Raw genomic sequence first — 14,989 nt, 5'->3', positions numbered from 1 at the left:
ATGCTCAAGGGAGCGTTTTTTCCTTCTAAGGGCGATTAGTTCCTCATTGAACCAGAAGTTGGATTTTTTGTTGAGGCGCCTTAATTTGGAGGTTACAGGTGCTATGGTGTTGATCGCTGTGGAGAGGCATTTATGGTAGTACTCAGCGAGAGTAGTTGGGTCATTGCTGAGGGTTGAGTGGGTATCTAGCAATTTGTTCAAGGTGGGGTCGAAGTTCTGAGCTGTGAGCTTTTTGGAGTTTCTACTTTCGATGATTTCCATAGGTATGTTCTTGGGTGTGCAAGGGTCGTCACTAGTGATAGTAAATTCTATACAGGAGTGGTCTGTCCAATTCAGTGCGGTAATCGGGCCTAAGGTGATGTTGGTGTTGAGGGTGAGGATCCAATCAAGGGTTCTGCCCTTGGTATGGGTAGGGACATTGACATGTTGGCGGAAGTTCATGTCATTTAGTGTCATGATGAGGGCGGTTGCTTTGGTGTCTTGGTTGTCATTAAAACTTAGGTTCAGGTCACCAATAATGATACATTTCGTTTTGAACATTTAATTAAAGTAAATACAGTTGATGTTGCCACGGTTCATGGAACCCCGATTTACTAAGTCAGAATTTCAAATTCCTCATGTTGTCCTCATTCCTCACTCCAGCCTTGTACACAGGTATTGAAATTGATGTTTTCCAAGATGATGATATACATTTTTCACAGCATACTTTCTTACAGCGAACATATATTATCTCTGTCCATATTGCAGGGTCATGTTTGATAACCATTGACACCAGACCATTTAGACCAGGGTCTCTGGAGTTTTTGGTTTTACTGATAATCTCTTTGATACTTGGCCTTGACATTTTATGGCCATATTCTCATAGAGCTACTAATAGCAAATTCTGGGAGATCCTCATACATCATGTTTGAGAGGTATATTGCCCACTTTTCTTCACTTATCGAATCTAGAGGTTGAGGAAGGGTGTTTACTCTTAATTTATTCAGCAATTTCCACACAAAATTGCTATCCTTTCTTTGCAAAATTCCTGTCAATTGCCACTTAGAATTCATCTTCTCAGCGCTTTCTTCTTTTCCACCAGCTACTGTAAAGATTATTCAATTTTTTCCGTTTCATGTGGTAGTCATTAGTGGCAAAATTCTGCCTTTTTAATTTGCAAATATTTTTCCGATGTAGTCGCTTTGCCATCATATGATCTGTTCAATCCCTTTCCTGTGGTAAATCGGGGTTCCATGAACCGTGGCAACATCAACTGTATTTACTTCAATTAAATGTTCAATTTCATCTCTCTTCATACCATTTGTATCAGTTTTCAGTTCATTAGTTAGATGGTGAATTTGTCGAGACATTTTCTTAATTTTTGGCCCATTCCATTTTAATTTCGAACCATTGTTACTCACGGTGATATTCTTAGAACCCCTTTCATTCATAGAGGAAAGGGGTATATTCAAATTGGCATAAATCAGCAAATGGTCACTATACGGTAAATGGACTACATCAAAATTGCTAATATAACCAAGAGCAGGAGCATTGCCACATAAATAATCTAATCTAATATTGCTGATTTACTGCCACTGAACCATGTGCATTTACCTTGGGTATCACTTTTTGTTCTCTCATTAAGTGGCCATATCTCCCATTCGGCCATGAAATTCTGCCCCTCTACACCCTTTGCATTGCACTTGACCTTATCCATCACATTTATTACTGCAATATTGTCATAACAATCGGTCATTGAGAAAACACCACACCAAGCATTGTAGTCTCCACCTATGATTATTATATTGTTACCCACAGTCAGAAGCCATTCCATGATAATTGAATTAATGGTTTCAAATATCTTATTAGTGCATTTTCTAATAGGAGGGTCATATATATTGATGATCAATATGTTGGGGCCAACAGTACTATCTTTGGCCTTTACTTGGATTGCCAATACATTATCATTTGCTTGTTTATGCTTAATTTCACTGGCTTGAAAATCATGATTAACCCACCAATTAAAAGTCCACTGTAACCACCTCTCCTGGAACATAAATATAGAATAACTAATAAGCCGATCAAGGGATGCAACCATTTAAAGGAAATGGGTAAGGCCTCATGTATTCCACGAAGGCAATAGTGCACACTCATGTTTGTGCAATTTCCATTTGTAATACTAGATTTTTTAGCCACCTCCAGCCCACTTGATTTTTAACAACAGAGCCTGATTCTTATTTAGTGTTATTCACTACTTTTGGTTTGACCATAAAAGAATGTTCGCATTGAGTAAATTGGCTAGAGACAGGAATCACTTTGTCTAGTTCGTATCCAAAGAAGTCCAAAGATTTTTCTTGCGATCGAATTAAAGTAGCTGTTGTAGGTAATACACAATGCACTAGTGTTATGGCTCCAAAGTCTCTTTTCATGGGTTGTATACATCAAAAATCACAAGACTTCAATATTATCAGTGCTGGAATCTTTACAAAAAGATTAACTAAGGCTGTTCTATTTGTATGTTTTTTGTTCTCTTATCTTCCTTTTCACTAATAGTTATCACTCTTTTATTGAAAGGACACACAGGTTCTTTCACAGGTTTCTTGCTCCAGATTCACATTTAATGATGTCAATTGTATTCTTTGCAGTAATGATCGGGATAAAATGAGACGAAACTGTATTATTCTTCTCACTCGCAGCTAATTTGATCTGTTCCAGATTCTCCTCATGTACACCTGTATTACTTACATTGCTATCTTGTAGCAACCAACTAGTCAGCTTGCCCATTTTCTGCATTTGTCTTTTCTTTCTACGATGTTCACGCTTACAAGAGTGTCTAGATGTTCCTTTAGGTTCACTTAATGATGTTGTTGTCTTTGCCATTTTCCTACCAGTGAGTGTGCTACCCTTTTTGTTTTTGCCCTTCATTTTTCATTTATTTGAGCACTTTCTGTGTCCATGCCGTTCCCAATGCAATCAACTTTATTGGAAAAGTGCAGCACTACATTCAGAGCTAAGAACATGCATTTGTTCTGTGATTACAAGTGGTAGCTCTGTCCTAAGTCCTGAGAACTCCAGTTGAGTTCTATTGCTTGTTCAGTTGAGACCGGACCAGCAATGGATCCGAGAGAATTAAAGCTTTCAGAAGTTACTGGAATAAAGCAGCTCTTGTTTAGCCAAGCAAGCTGAACAGAACACAACTTACGCAGTGGCTCAAGCTCATTAATATTAGGTTTCTAAAGCAACCTTATTAAGGAGTACCACATAAATCACAAGTGCCCTGAATATACTGTGCACTCCCAAAACAAAAAATAAATAATGTAAACAGTAAAGGATTCTTAGCCATACCGAAGGCCTGCAATGATGTTATGGCAAACTTGTGGCACAGATTTTGTTTTATTCTTTACTTTCTTGTGAAAATAGCAGAAAGTCGTCAGATGGTGGGGAAAGAGTTTATAATTTGTTAGGTTATATTTCTTGTAAATTTATTTAATAAGAAGCTAAATCTATCACTGTCTGCTACATAGGAGCACTTTGCGATGTACATATAAGGAGCAGGTGAGTATATATGCCCGGTTGCACTTCTGGTGGGCCACAGGCATGGAGTTAAAATAGCGTTGGGTCGCTGAGGCTGGGGTCTCCAAGGAGTGGCTAGTGTACCAAACAAATGCCATTAGTTTCACTGCTTTCCAGTCCCACATTTATGGGCTTTCCTTTTTCCACGGGTCGACGATTTTATAGGAAAAGCGCAGATTTCACTCCATGAAGCTCTGTCCAAAATAGTTGGACTGGTCCAAATACTTGGTTTTATTTTAAGGGATTCTTTTTAAATCTCTTCCAGGACACTAGGGCTCCAAGTGATGCACTGCAGCACCAATTGGTGAATGTCTTGGGAACAAAAAGAGACAAAAGGTATTTTTTCTAAGCTTTTCAAGCCGCTGGTTTAATTCTATTAAATGCAAATGGCACCCCATCAAAAAATGGGCCTCAGAGCTCCCTTTTCTCACGCGGGGTCCAGCTCTTTGTTTTATTGTCGTCCCTAGCAGTGCATGGTAGTGGCAGTTTGTGGCCCTGGGGTTCACCTCACATTAATCATAGGAAGTGAAGATAGAAGAGAGATGGGGTTAAAGAAGGGATGCACAATCTGTGGGCGTTTTTGATTTTTAACCACCATTTAATGGCCAAGAGCCATTTTAGCTCCTTTGGACATTCTCAGCCACGACTTGTCACTCCCTGCCCAAAATCCCCTTGCCCACCAACCACTACTTTGAATTTTGTTTGGCTACCTCTGTACATTTTCTGAAAGGTAATGGCTGAATTGAAACTATAAACGAGCTCCTGGACTAATAGAACTGTCTTAGCCATGTGTGCATTTAGTCTCTTGATCTGTAAGCAATAAGTACGTCTTTGCATTTTGTTCCTTGTACTGATGCTTCCTGTTAAAAGAAAATTGTCATAGCCAACGGTTTTGGCTCTTGTATGGGATCGAACTTTGCCCAACACGGCCATTTACGCCCAACTACTAAAACCACTTGCCAGCTTTTGCCATTTTATGGGCAGGTAGTGTCATGGCTTCCTAGTTTGGAAAACGCCTATCCCATACATACACAAAAGTGAAAACTGGATTTGGAAGGGCACAGTAGTTTTTTGTACAACGTTAACAAGGGGCTGACATTGTTTGCTTATGGACATGCTTAGTCCAGGGTGATTCTATCAGAATGTGCTTTACTGGACCTGCATGGTTGGCAATAGAACTAATGTTCGATAATTGGAGGATGATCTTTTAAAACTCGGGAACAGCATCCCCTTAAAAAGGAAGTTAGGTTGATAGGTGCATAACCTACAATAAGGGCGGTCAGCATTAATGACTGGAATTCCACTTCCTTTTTTTGTGGTTAACGAGGCAGTGCCATCATCACAAATGACCCTTTGTACTTAATATAATAAATCAGTGAGAGGAAGACAGGGTACATTTAAAAAATGCTGAAAAAAAATTAAAAAAACCCTTTCTCTGCTTGCCGCATAGAATTTCTGTCTGATGGTTTTGCTTTGTTTCACCGCATCTAAATTCCATGTATTTTTGTGTGGTAGTGCGTCAAAAGATGAAATACATTTGAAAGAAAGCACATGAATGCAAGTCCTGTTAAGCACATGCCCTAATTCTGGGTTATACAACCTGTTGCTCTCCAACTTTGGTCTACAATTCTTATGATTTTTTTCGAGTGATTACTGTGGCTGATGGTATTTGTAGTCTAAAACATCTGGAGACACAAAGGTTGCAAACACTTGCCTAAAGTTAAGTCAATCATTTGTTTGCTCTCATGTCAGTCTTTTTGACACTTGGGTCCAGGCGAAGCAGTGAGCCAACGTCAGGAAGCACAAAGTCAGGAAGCATAAACTTTTCTCTTACTGTCCATTTTAGCTAGATGTATTCTTCTCCTGACACTTGGTGCTGTGCACCAGCTAGAACCTAGTAATGCACGATTTGATCTTGCTTTAATTAAGCTTTGTAATCAAGGTTTGTATTGAAAGGGCCTGCCAGTGGTTGTTGAAAACAGGATACAAATATCTTTTCAGGCCTGCCTTCAGCCACTTGGTTTATAAGCACTTTGCATGTCCATTATGGAAGCCTTGTTAAAAACAAGCATTGGCAAAGCCACTGAAGTCCTGTTTAAAACAAGCACACTATTGGCCAAGCTGTGGGCATTGACAATGCTTGTTATTAAAATAACAGCTTTTAAATGTGAGCTTCAAATTGTAGCTCTTAATGAGCTTCTGTAATGCTTTTAATGAGATGACATTTGAGGTTGATAAATAGACTGTTGGTGTGGTTTGGTTATGTGTCCACCCATTTAACACCCATTTGTAAGTTTCATTTATATGATTTTACACCCATTCCCGCCTCAAACAACACACATTTGCACTAATTACTTCCATGTGTATTGTGTGCTGAATTTGGCAGCTATTTTGACTCCCAAAATGGCCCTCGCTATATGGCGGTTGAGGGTCTTGAAAATGTATGTGTTTGTGTTTGCATGATTCCAATTTTATTTGATTTACTGTTAATATGGAAGAACTCCTTTCCATCCCAGAGCAAAGTTAAACAAGGTTTGGTGCACAATTATGTTACATTTAGAAAACAATAGTACTTACATGTGGGAAGATTCTGGATTCATGGATTAAACAGTAGTTGTACATACACTTCTATGCACAATTCGAGCTCACTTTAATGTTTATAATCAGGGTTTGCATTCAAAGGGCCTGCTATTTGTTCAAAGCAGGATAACAATATTTTATCATGCCTGCCTTCAGACACTCGATTTATAAGCAATGCAACCTGTTGCTCCCCATAACTATGGACTATAACTCCCATAATCTTTTGCCATTGATTACTGTGGCTGATGGTAGTTGTAGTCTAAAACAGTTGGAGACACAAAGGTTGCAAACCCTTGCCTAAAGTGAAGTCACATATTTGTTTGCTCTCTTTCCAGCCTTTTTTAAATTGGACACAGGGAATGCAGTAAGCCAATGGCATTAAACACAAACCTTTCTCTTACTGTCCACGTTAGCAAGTGTGTTTGCTACTGCTCCAGGTAGTTGGTGCTGTTCACCAGTTAGACAGATTAATGCATGATTTGAGCTTGCTTTAATGAGGCTTTACATTCAGGGTTTGCATTGAAAGTTCCTGCTGGTGTTTGTTCAAAGCAGGATACAAATATCTTATCAGGCCTGTCTTCAGCCACTCGATTTATAAGCACTTTGCATGTCCGTTATCGAAGTCTTGTTGAAAACAAGCATTGGCAAAGCACACAATAGACCAAACTGTGGGCATTGGCAATGTTTCCACAATTGTTTTTTTTAAATGTCTGCTTTTCTGAATTTGCTGCTTTTTAATTGGACTTTGTCACAGTTACTTATCATTGACATCTTTCCAGTTACCTATATTGTCTTCAAAGAAGACCAGCAAAATATATGGTGCGTAAAATGAGCTGTATTACATTTATTTTTTAAACTAGGCTCATTGAAAACAAAATTATTGCATGTTACATGTAGCATTAAATATATCATTTAATATTACAGACTGCCCACTTCCTTAGTACATGACTAGAAACTTTTATAAATATGATATTTTGTACAATACATTTTATTTTATATTTTTTTCTAAAATGCATGCTTTACCTGCTTTATGGTTATAATGTTTAAAAACATAATTTGATTTTTTTATGTATTGATACTTTTATTGATAATTATACTAATCATTTAACTATTACACTTTTTAATATTAAAAAATAAAAATTAAATACAAATATTATATTTATTTTAATGTACTTTCTGTTACATGCTTTCTTGTGTTTATGGTAATGAGCATCTGTATTTTACGTTTTAGGAATAGTGCTATTTTTGGCAAATACTTGCCATGCTGCAGACCTCTTCTTGCTTCCAGTTACAAAGAATATGTTTAATTGAGCTATACATTAAAGTACGTGGAAGTGGAAGTAAGTAGAATGAATGGCATTTCTTTATTTCATTATTTCTGTTGTGTTACATAGGAATTGATTACAACAAGCATTACACTCGTGCAAAAATATAAACAGTTTTAAATAAATATATATAAATATATCAAAACAACGTGGATAGCCAGTAGGTGCAAAGCTTTCTCGTAGCTGGTGCTTAAGGGTAAGAAAACTGGCTTTTTTCCTTAAATAGTAACACAAACACGCACTATTTGTGGGTTATAACACTACAAAAAAAAACACAGATATGCGCAACAAATCACCCAAGCACACAAGACCTTACTGCTAAAAACGAAAATGTCTTTATTTCAGCATTTTAATGCAACACACATATTAAGGAAAAGCACATCTTGCACATTGGTCAGAGATTTATCTCTGGAGGTTACACCAAGAGTATTGTAGCAGGTTGTTATGATAAAGCAGAACAAGTCAAGAGAGACACTTTATTCAAAGCCAGAAATGTGGAAAAGAAGAACACGATCAGGTTCATCACGGGCTATAATCATCAAGCCAATATAGTCAGAAACATCATGAAAAACACACTGGAAGGTACTATTGACTGATCCTGATCTTTGCAATGTGCTTGGAGAGCAGCCTAACATAACCCATCGAAAGGCTCCAACATTAAAAGGTTTGTTGTCTCTGAGCATGTTGGCCATTAAAACTGCTGCTCCTGTGATTTTTTTTTTTAACAGAGGAACAGCAACCAGGATACCGTAAATGTGCACATTGTAAGATGTGCAATTTTGTTTAAACAACGAACCTTTATTAGTTCTAATGGACTTTCATCTAAATACAAGCATAAGATCACATGCCTGACCAAGTATGTTGTATATGTTATAACTTGCACATACAATTTGCACTACATAGGCTCTACCATAGGACCTTTTGAAATTGTGAATACTACAGCGCTACAGAGAAATTAAGAATGGAGACTTAACCTACCCACTAACAGGGCACTTTATTGAAAATCATTATGGCAACATCAGTGAGATGTGCTTTTGGGGTTAGCCCATGTCCCCCTACACAAAAGATTGGGCAACAGAAAACTGAAATTGCGGCAACTGGAAGCGTCGCTTATCTGCAAATTTTACACCTTACGACAAGGAGGATTGAACACAGATTCAGAACTACATGTGTTTCTCCAGTAAATTGAGGGAAGGGGTTGATTACATTATTGTGGTTGTGCATGGCACATTGAGTAGGTCTCTCTCTTTGTGTTCTGGGATGGATTTATGAATGTCGAGCCCATGGAATCTGAATCAGTGATGCACTTGCACTTTTAGAGAAGCATTTAACTGTATGCAACAGCACTATATATTAATTAAGTATTAGTACTTTATTGGTATGTATTTGCACTTTAGATGAAGCATTAGCACTTTAAACAAGCAACTGATATATCTGAATCAATAATGTTTAGACTTATGAGATCGGAGGTTCCACACTCTGCTTTACCATTCCTGGTGCATGAGAGATGGATCTGCTCAGTAGCCGTGCATAAAACTACAATCCCCTTTTGTGTAAGGCACTGAGAAAATAAAATAAATTAAAATGCAGACATTCTCTGAAAAGGTTTGTCACATGACACTAGAATTGCTAATATTGCTGCTGCTCTGCTTTTCTTCTTCATCTCTATCACTTTGGATGGGATTTTCATGTTTAATCAATTTTATTTTAAACATCACTGCACTAGCACGTTGTAATTTTAATGTAGACAACAACTACCAGAATTCAACTCATGCTCCACATTGCCACGATAGGTTATTCTCTTTCAGTGGAACTCCATCATGTGGTGAAACAGGGGTACTACATATATTTGAGTAGCCTCTGCATGATGAGTATTTAAGTGATAACATGAAACTGGAACTTTTCGTGAGGCTTTCTAAAGCGCATGATTTTTTCCTCCAGTGGAAAGTTGTGCTTAATGGTACACGACTATTTGTAGTTCAGTACCGTTGAGCATAATGAATTTGGCGCACTGGCACATTAACAAACACGTTAATGAAATACAACCAGAATGTTGTTATTTGTAAACAGGAAACAGGTAATCCAATTAGGGTACACTCAACCCCCATCATGATTAAACAAATGCTTTATGCATGGGGCGATTTGCGCCGTATTAGCGAAGAGGGATTTGCCCTTCTAATCATATGGCAATATGTAATTCCGATATGGAGGCACTTTTCCTAGAGCAGGGATTTACTGCATTACCTTATGATCACATGATCATTGATCATGTGAATGGTAGGAGATGTCTACCATGTTTGGTGTTTCCTTTGGTTTTAAATATGTGAATCATTAAGCCTGACGAAGTTCAAAACGCAAGCGGAACGCGTGGCGAAGTTCACCCTGAAGGGTGAATGACTTTTTACCTTGTCTGTCATGTAGAGAAGCACAAGATGTGGTACTTGTCCTTAATATGTGTGTTGCATTAATATGCTGAAATAAAGACATTTTCGTTTTTAGCAGTAAGGTCTTGTGTGCTTGGGTGATATTTTGCACATATCTGTGGGTTTTTTGTAGTGTTACAACCTGCAAATAGTGCATATTTTTGTTTATTACATGGCCACGGTAGTGGCCATGTAGTTATGGTTAAATTGCTGTTTCCATAGGAAGAGCACTTTTTGGGCGGCTTATAACTTCGCTCTCCCTGGACGGATCCTCACCAAACTTTGCAAAAAAAAGCAGTTGGGCCACTCTGAATTTTTTTGCAAAGTTTGGTGAGGATTCGTCCAGGGGGGGCAAAGTTATAGGGGGGGTCCCAAAACTTTTTTTTTTCCCATAGACTGAATGGGAAAAAACTTTGCGCATGGCTACAGCCCGAACCGCTGGACGGATTTACACCAAATTTGCGGCAGGAGCGGCGGCCTGGTCCCAAAAGCGTGCTTCTGTAAATTTGGTGTAAATCCGTCCAGTAGTTTTTTTGAAAATGACTAAAATGTAAGGCAAAAAAATTAGTGATATCTGCGTTCGCTTCGCGGACGGACTTCCCTGTTTGCTCCGCGGACAGCACCCCGATTGGCCCGTGGGCTTGCGTCATGTCCGCGGACATGCGACGTGTTCGCTGATTGGACGGCGAGGGGCGTGGAGCGCGTCAGATTTTCTGTGGCGCCCGCCATCTTGTATTCGCAGTCGACCGCGTACAGCGCAGTGAAACATGGATAAAAAAATTGTATTTTGTGCCGTGTGTTGGTGTGTAAGAGTGTTTGGGGAGGGTGGGGGAGTATGAGATAGGTTCAATGCTTTGTTTTTTTATGTGCTAGACGTTTTTGTTGCGTTCGATTTGTCCGCGGAGAACACGGCTGTTCTGACATTTTGTAAATAAACTAAATGGTGGGGTGTTTAGAGGACGGAGTATGTGTCATTTTTGTTCGCAAGGAAGGTAAAAATGAGCTATGAACACTCGCGGTTTACTTAATTGTTCGTAAATACACAAAATGGGGGTGTCCTCAGGACGCTGTCCGTATTGTAATTTGTCTAGTTGAATGTGTTCTAAGAACACTCGCAGTGTCCCGAAATGGTTGCAATTACACAAAATGGGGGTGTTCTGAGAACGTTGTTTGTATTGTTCGTTGTGAGGGTGAAAGTGTTTTAAGAGCACTCCTTTTGTCCGCTAATAGTACAATTTCCTAGGGGCGTCAACCGACTTTTTGTCCACTAAAGAAACGATAAATCCGGCTAGTGTGCGTCGACATTATGTGATAATCCTATGACTGGCTCTATTGACTTGGCTGACTTGCTTTTGCGACACTAAATCATATCTCCCGCCACTAAGCCTGATATTATCAAAGCATTCATATTCCCCGCCTCTCTCCGTGACGTTACAGGGTGCGTAATGAAACGCACCCAGTCGTCTCCAGTACTACGCGACTTTACACAGAACCCGGAAGACAACACACATTATGTCACAACACAGCGCGCCACAATTCAGACTATGAAACTGTGATTTAAAAGCAAAGAGCAAGATTGTAAATGTTGTAAAGTACATTTATTTGACATCAAATGTTTAGAGAATATTCAGCAATTTGCATTTGTCTTTGTTGTCGATCTGCAAAAGTTCATGTTGATACACGCAATGTTCCTTTGCGGTACAGAGAGTGTTAGATCAGGTTACAACTCAGTGCGTCACAATTCGGATTATGAAACTGTGGTTTAAAAGTAAACAGCAGGATTGTACACTTGGTAAAGTAAATTTATTTCACATGAAATGTTTAGTGAATATTCAGCGATTTGCTATTGTCTTTGCTGTCGATCAGCAAAAGTTTATTTGGAGCCGCGCGTTGTTCCTTTGCGGTAGATAGGCTGTTGGTTTATGATAAAAGCAGTAAATGGTCTCTCTGATAATCGGAAGGTTGCTCCAACAACGAGCCATTAGACCACCGTATTGGTTGGTATGTTGTTTGTAGCCGCTAGTACTGCGTAAGGGCATATTGGTCCTTGGCGGTTGTCCCATAAAATGGTGAGGGTCATGAAGTTGCATATTTGGACTTGCACCTGGCAGTTAAAGACCCCATCCGCTGGAGTCTGTAAATTGTGACATAGACAAAACGGGGCCACGTACCTGTTTTAAAAAACATAAATTAGTCTCACCAGCCGATCTTCATTAAAAATCATCATTTTATTTATTAGGGCGTGAAACTATTTGCTATCGAAGATAGTGCAACAGAGTATGTTAATAATAAAAAAATAATATTTTCCCATTCATATAGCGCTAAGAAATGTGAGGTATCTAAGTGGTGCTTATTATTAACCACGGTGTGTGGTGCTCATTTATGGACCACGGAAGGATGAAAGGCTGAGTTTGGGCTTGCCTGGATTCGAACTTGCGTTAGCAAGCTGTGCACGGATGTCAAAGCGAGCGCTGTACTCGCTGTGCCACTTGACAGGCTACAGTAAAGTGGCACAGCGAGTAGAGCGTTTGACCGCCTATAGACCGGTTACATTATTTCTATTAACCCACTCTGTGTCGTCTGCCTTTTTCAGAGCCCTCTAAACGACAGGGGATCAATTTGGCGGTGATAGTACGCAGTAGAAAACATTATGCCACTTTCAACGAACAAGTTCAACTTCAGCGGTCTTTAATGCTACGCTATTGTAATTATATTTGGTATAAAGTAATGTAAAGGGTTACTTACAGTACAATTGCAATTTCCATTGTCTACGAGTGGTGCAGTCCGAAAATACGACTCCGCGTGTGCCAACGATCTTTCGCATAGTGATATAATATGTAAAAGTGGTTTCGTTTCAGAAATTTCATCTTTATCTTCTCTTACATTTTACCAACACTCCTTCAAGAGAAGTCTTTCATCACAATCTCTGTCAAGGTCAAAACACAATACAACCTTATAGTCTGCTTCGTGAGCCTCTCCGGGGCCCGAGAAAAAAATGAAGCAGCTGACCTTCACCGTGAACGAGCATAAATTCTTACTTTGTAACATTCTGTGTAAAGCCATCTGTAGAAGTTGGTTTTTGCACGCCATGTTTGTATATTGTTTGCGTGATATTAAAAAAAGTTTGTTTAAAGGACGTTATGGTTCTAAGTACAGCCGAAAGACCCCTGAAAATAGCAAGTTATGGTAAGCTATGAAAAATAACTCGCGCCAACACCATGCACTGCTAAAACTAACACCCAGGACATCAAAGATGACATCGCAAATGTCATTGATGAAATTACTGATGACATCACATGTGTATGTACTTTTCATGGAATTTGTGTACTAGGGATTTTCATTATAATGTTCCGAAAAAAGTGTCAAGGATATTGCAATAAATATCATACCATTATTAGTGCTTTGCACGATGCATTTATATCAATAACTAGCATTGTTTTATGGGATTCTATTTAGTATACTGAGCTGCTAATGGAGAAAGATAGCATTGTGTGCAGAGTACAAGATAAAAGTATAATATTTGTAATGTTAATATGTAGAATAATGAAATGATAATTGTCCTGAAATGTTGGAAAATTCACAAAATGGGGGTGTTCTGAGGACGTTATTCGTATTGTGTGATTGCTTAGCTGTATGCAATGAGGGAATGGTACAGAGAGTAAAGTGGACGCCGTCCGCGGACACCGCGGCTGTTCGTGGACAGGGCGTGGTAAATCCGGGTTTTTCCAGGAAATCCAACATGGAAAGAAGACTGTACGGATCAGCCAATCAGATGTCGAGGTTGTGGATTTGTGTTGAAAGAGACTGTGTGTGGTGAAGATGGCAGAAGTGGAGAAAGTCAGGGTGTTGGTGCTCGAAGATATGTTTGTGTATGGTTTACAGCAGTACGCTGAATGCAGGCATGTTGCAAAGAACTTTGATGTCAAAGGAGTGGAGGTGGTGTGGAGCACTGTGCCTGATTGCAATGTATAGGGAATTGTACAAGTTTGTGCGGATATGGCCATGATGAACAGTCCGCATGTGGTAGTTTTGCACTATGGTGCTTTCCATTTGGGCAACGTCAGTGCCCCTACTTTGTTGGCTGATTTGGAATGCTTGGTTCAAGCCGTAGTGAAGATCCTTCCAAATGCAAAAGTAATTTTTTCTGGATTACTACCTAGGGCAATATGGGACAATAGTTCAGTTTTTTGTCCTCAGCAAAACATTGCTATGTGTGTCATCAACCGAGGCATGTGTGCCTTCATGCTTAGAGCTGGTATGTTCTTCTGTAACAATGAGAATATTGATGCCAGTAATGCTGTTAATTTTAAAGAAGATGGCATTTCTTTATCTTTTACCGGAAATGCCTTTTTATTTTGGAATGTAAGGGTTGCTTTGGAGAAGGTTATGTGAAGATTTTAGGAGTAAAGTAAGAAAAAAAAACAAGAAAAAAAATATAAAATAACAGGTGTCTGTCAAGCATCTGTAAAAAAAAACGGCTCTTTTCAGAGCCAACTTCAAAGGGGAAATGTGGCACACTATTTAAACTTACATTCACCACGTTCAGATTTTCGATGTGTCCGCGGACATGGCGGTCGTCCGCGGACATGAACATCACTACGAGGGGGTTAGTATGTTCTATGTTACATGTCAGGGATATTATGGTTAAGTTGTGTTACTAAAAACCTATGAAATTCAGTGAAAAAACTTTGTTAAAGGGACGTTATGGTTCCAAGTAAAACCAAAAAACCCTTGAAATTCGCCAGTTATGGTAACATAAGCAACCATAACTCGCGCCACCGTGCGCTGCTAACACTAACACCCAGGACATTGAAGATGACATCACAAATGTCATTGATGACATAACTGATGACATCACTTGGCTGGCTTTCCCTTTTTATCCTTTACTGACATATCGAAGCCACATAGTTTTCTGCAGTAACAGTCAGGAAGTAAAAGTTGAAAAGGTACTATATTTGTAGACTTGGGTTCCTGTCACATCATATATGAAACATGCACGTAGCGGAAGATACAGACTTGAAAGAGAGGAATCCTTTCTGTGCATTAAGATAATCATTATGGTATCAGCACTTTGTCATAGTTTTAGTTTTTATTACTCTACCTTCCCTC

The sequence above is a fragment of the Ambystoma mexicanum genome, chromosome 7q (genome assembly GCF_040938575.1).
Source record: "Ambystoma mexicanum isolate Mex_15411 chromosome 7q, UKY_AmexF1_1, whole genome shotgun sequence".
Taxonomy (NCBI): domain Eukaryota; kingdom Metazoa; phylum Chordata; class Amphibia; order Caudata; family Ambystomatidae; genus Ambystoma; species Ambystoma mexicanum.
This window is presented reverse-complemented; position numbering follows the sequence as displayed.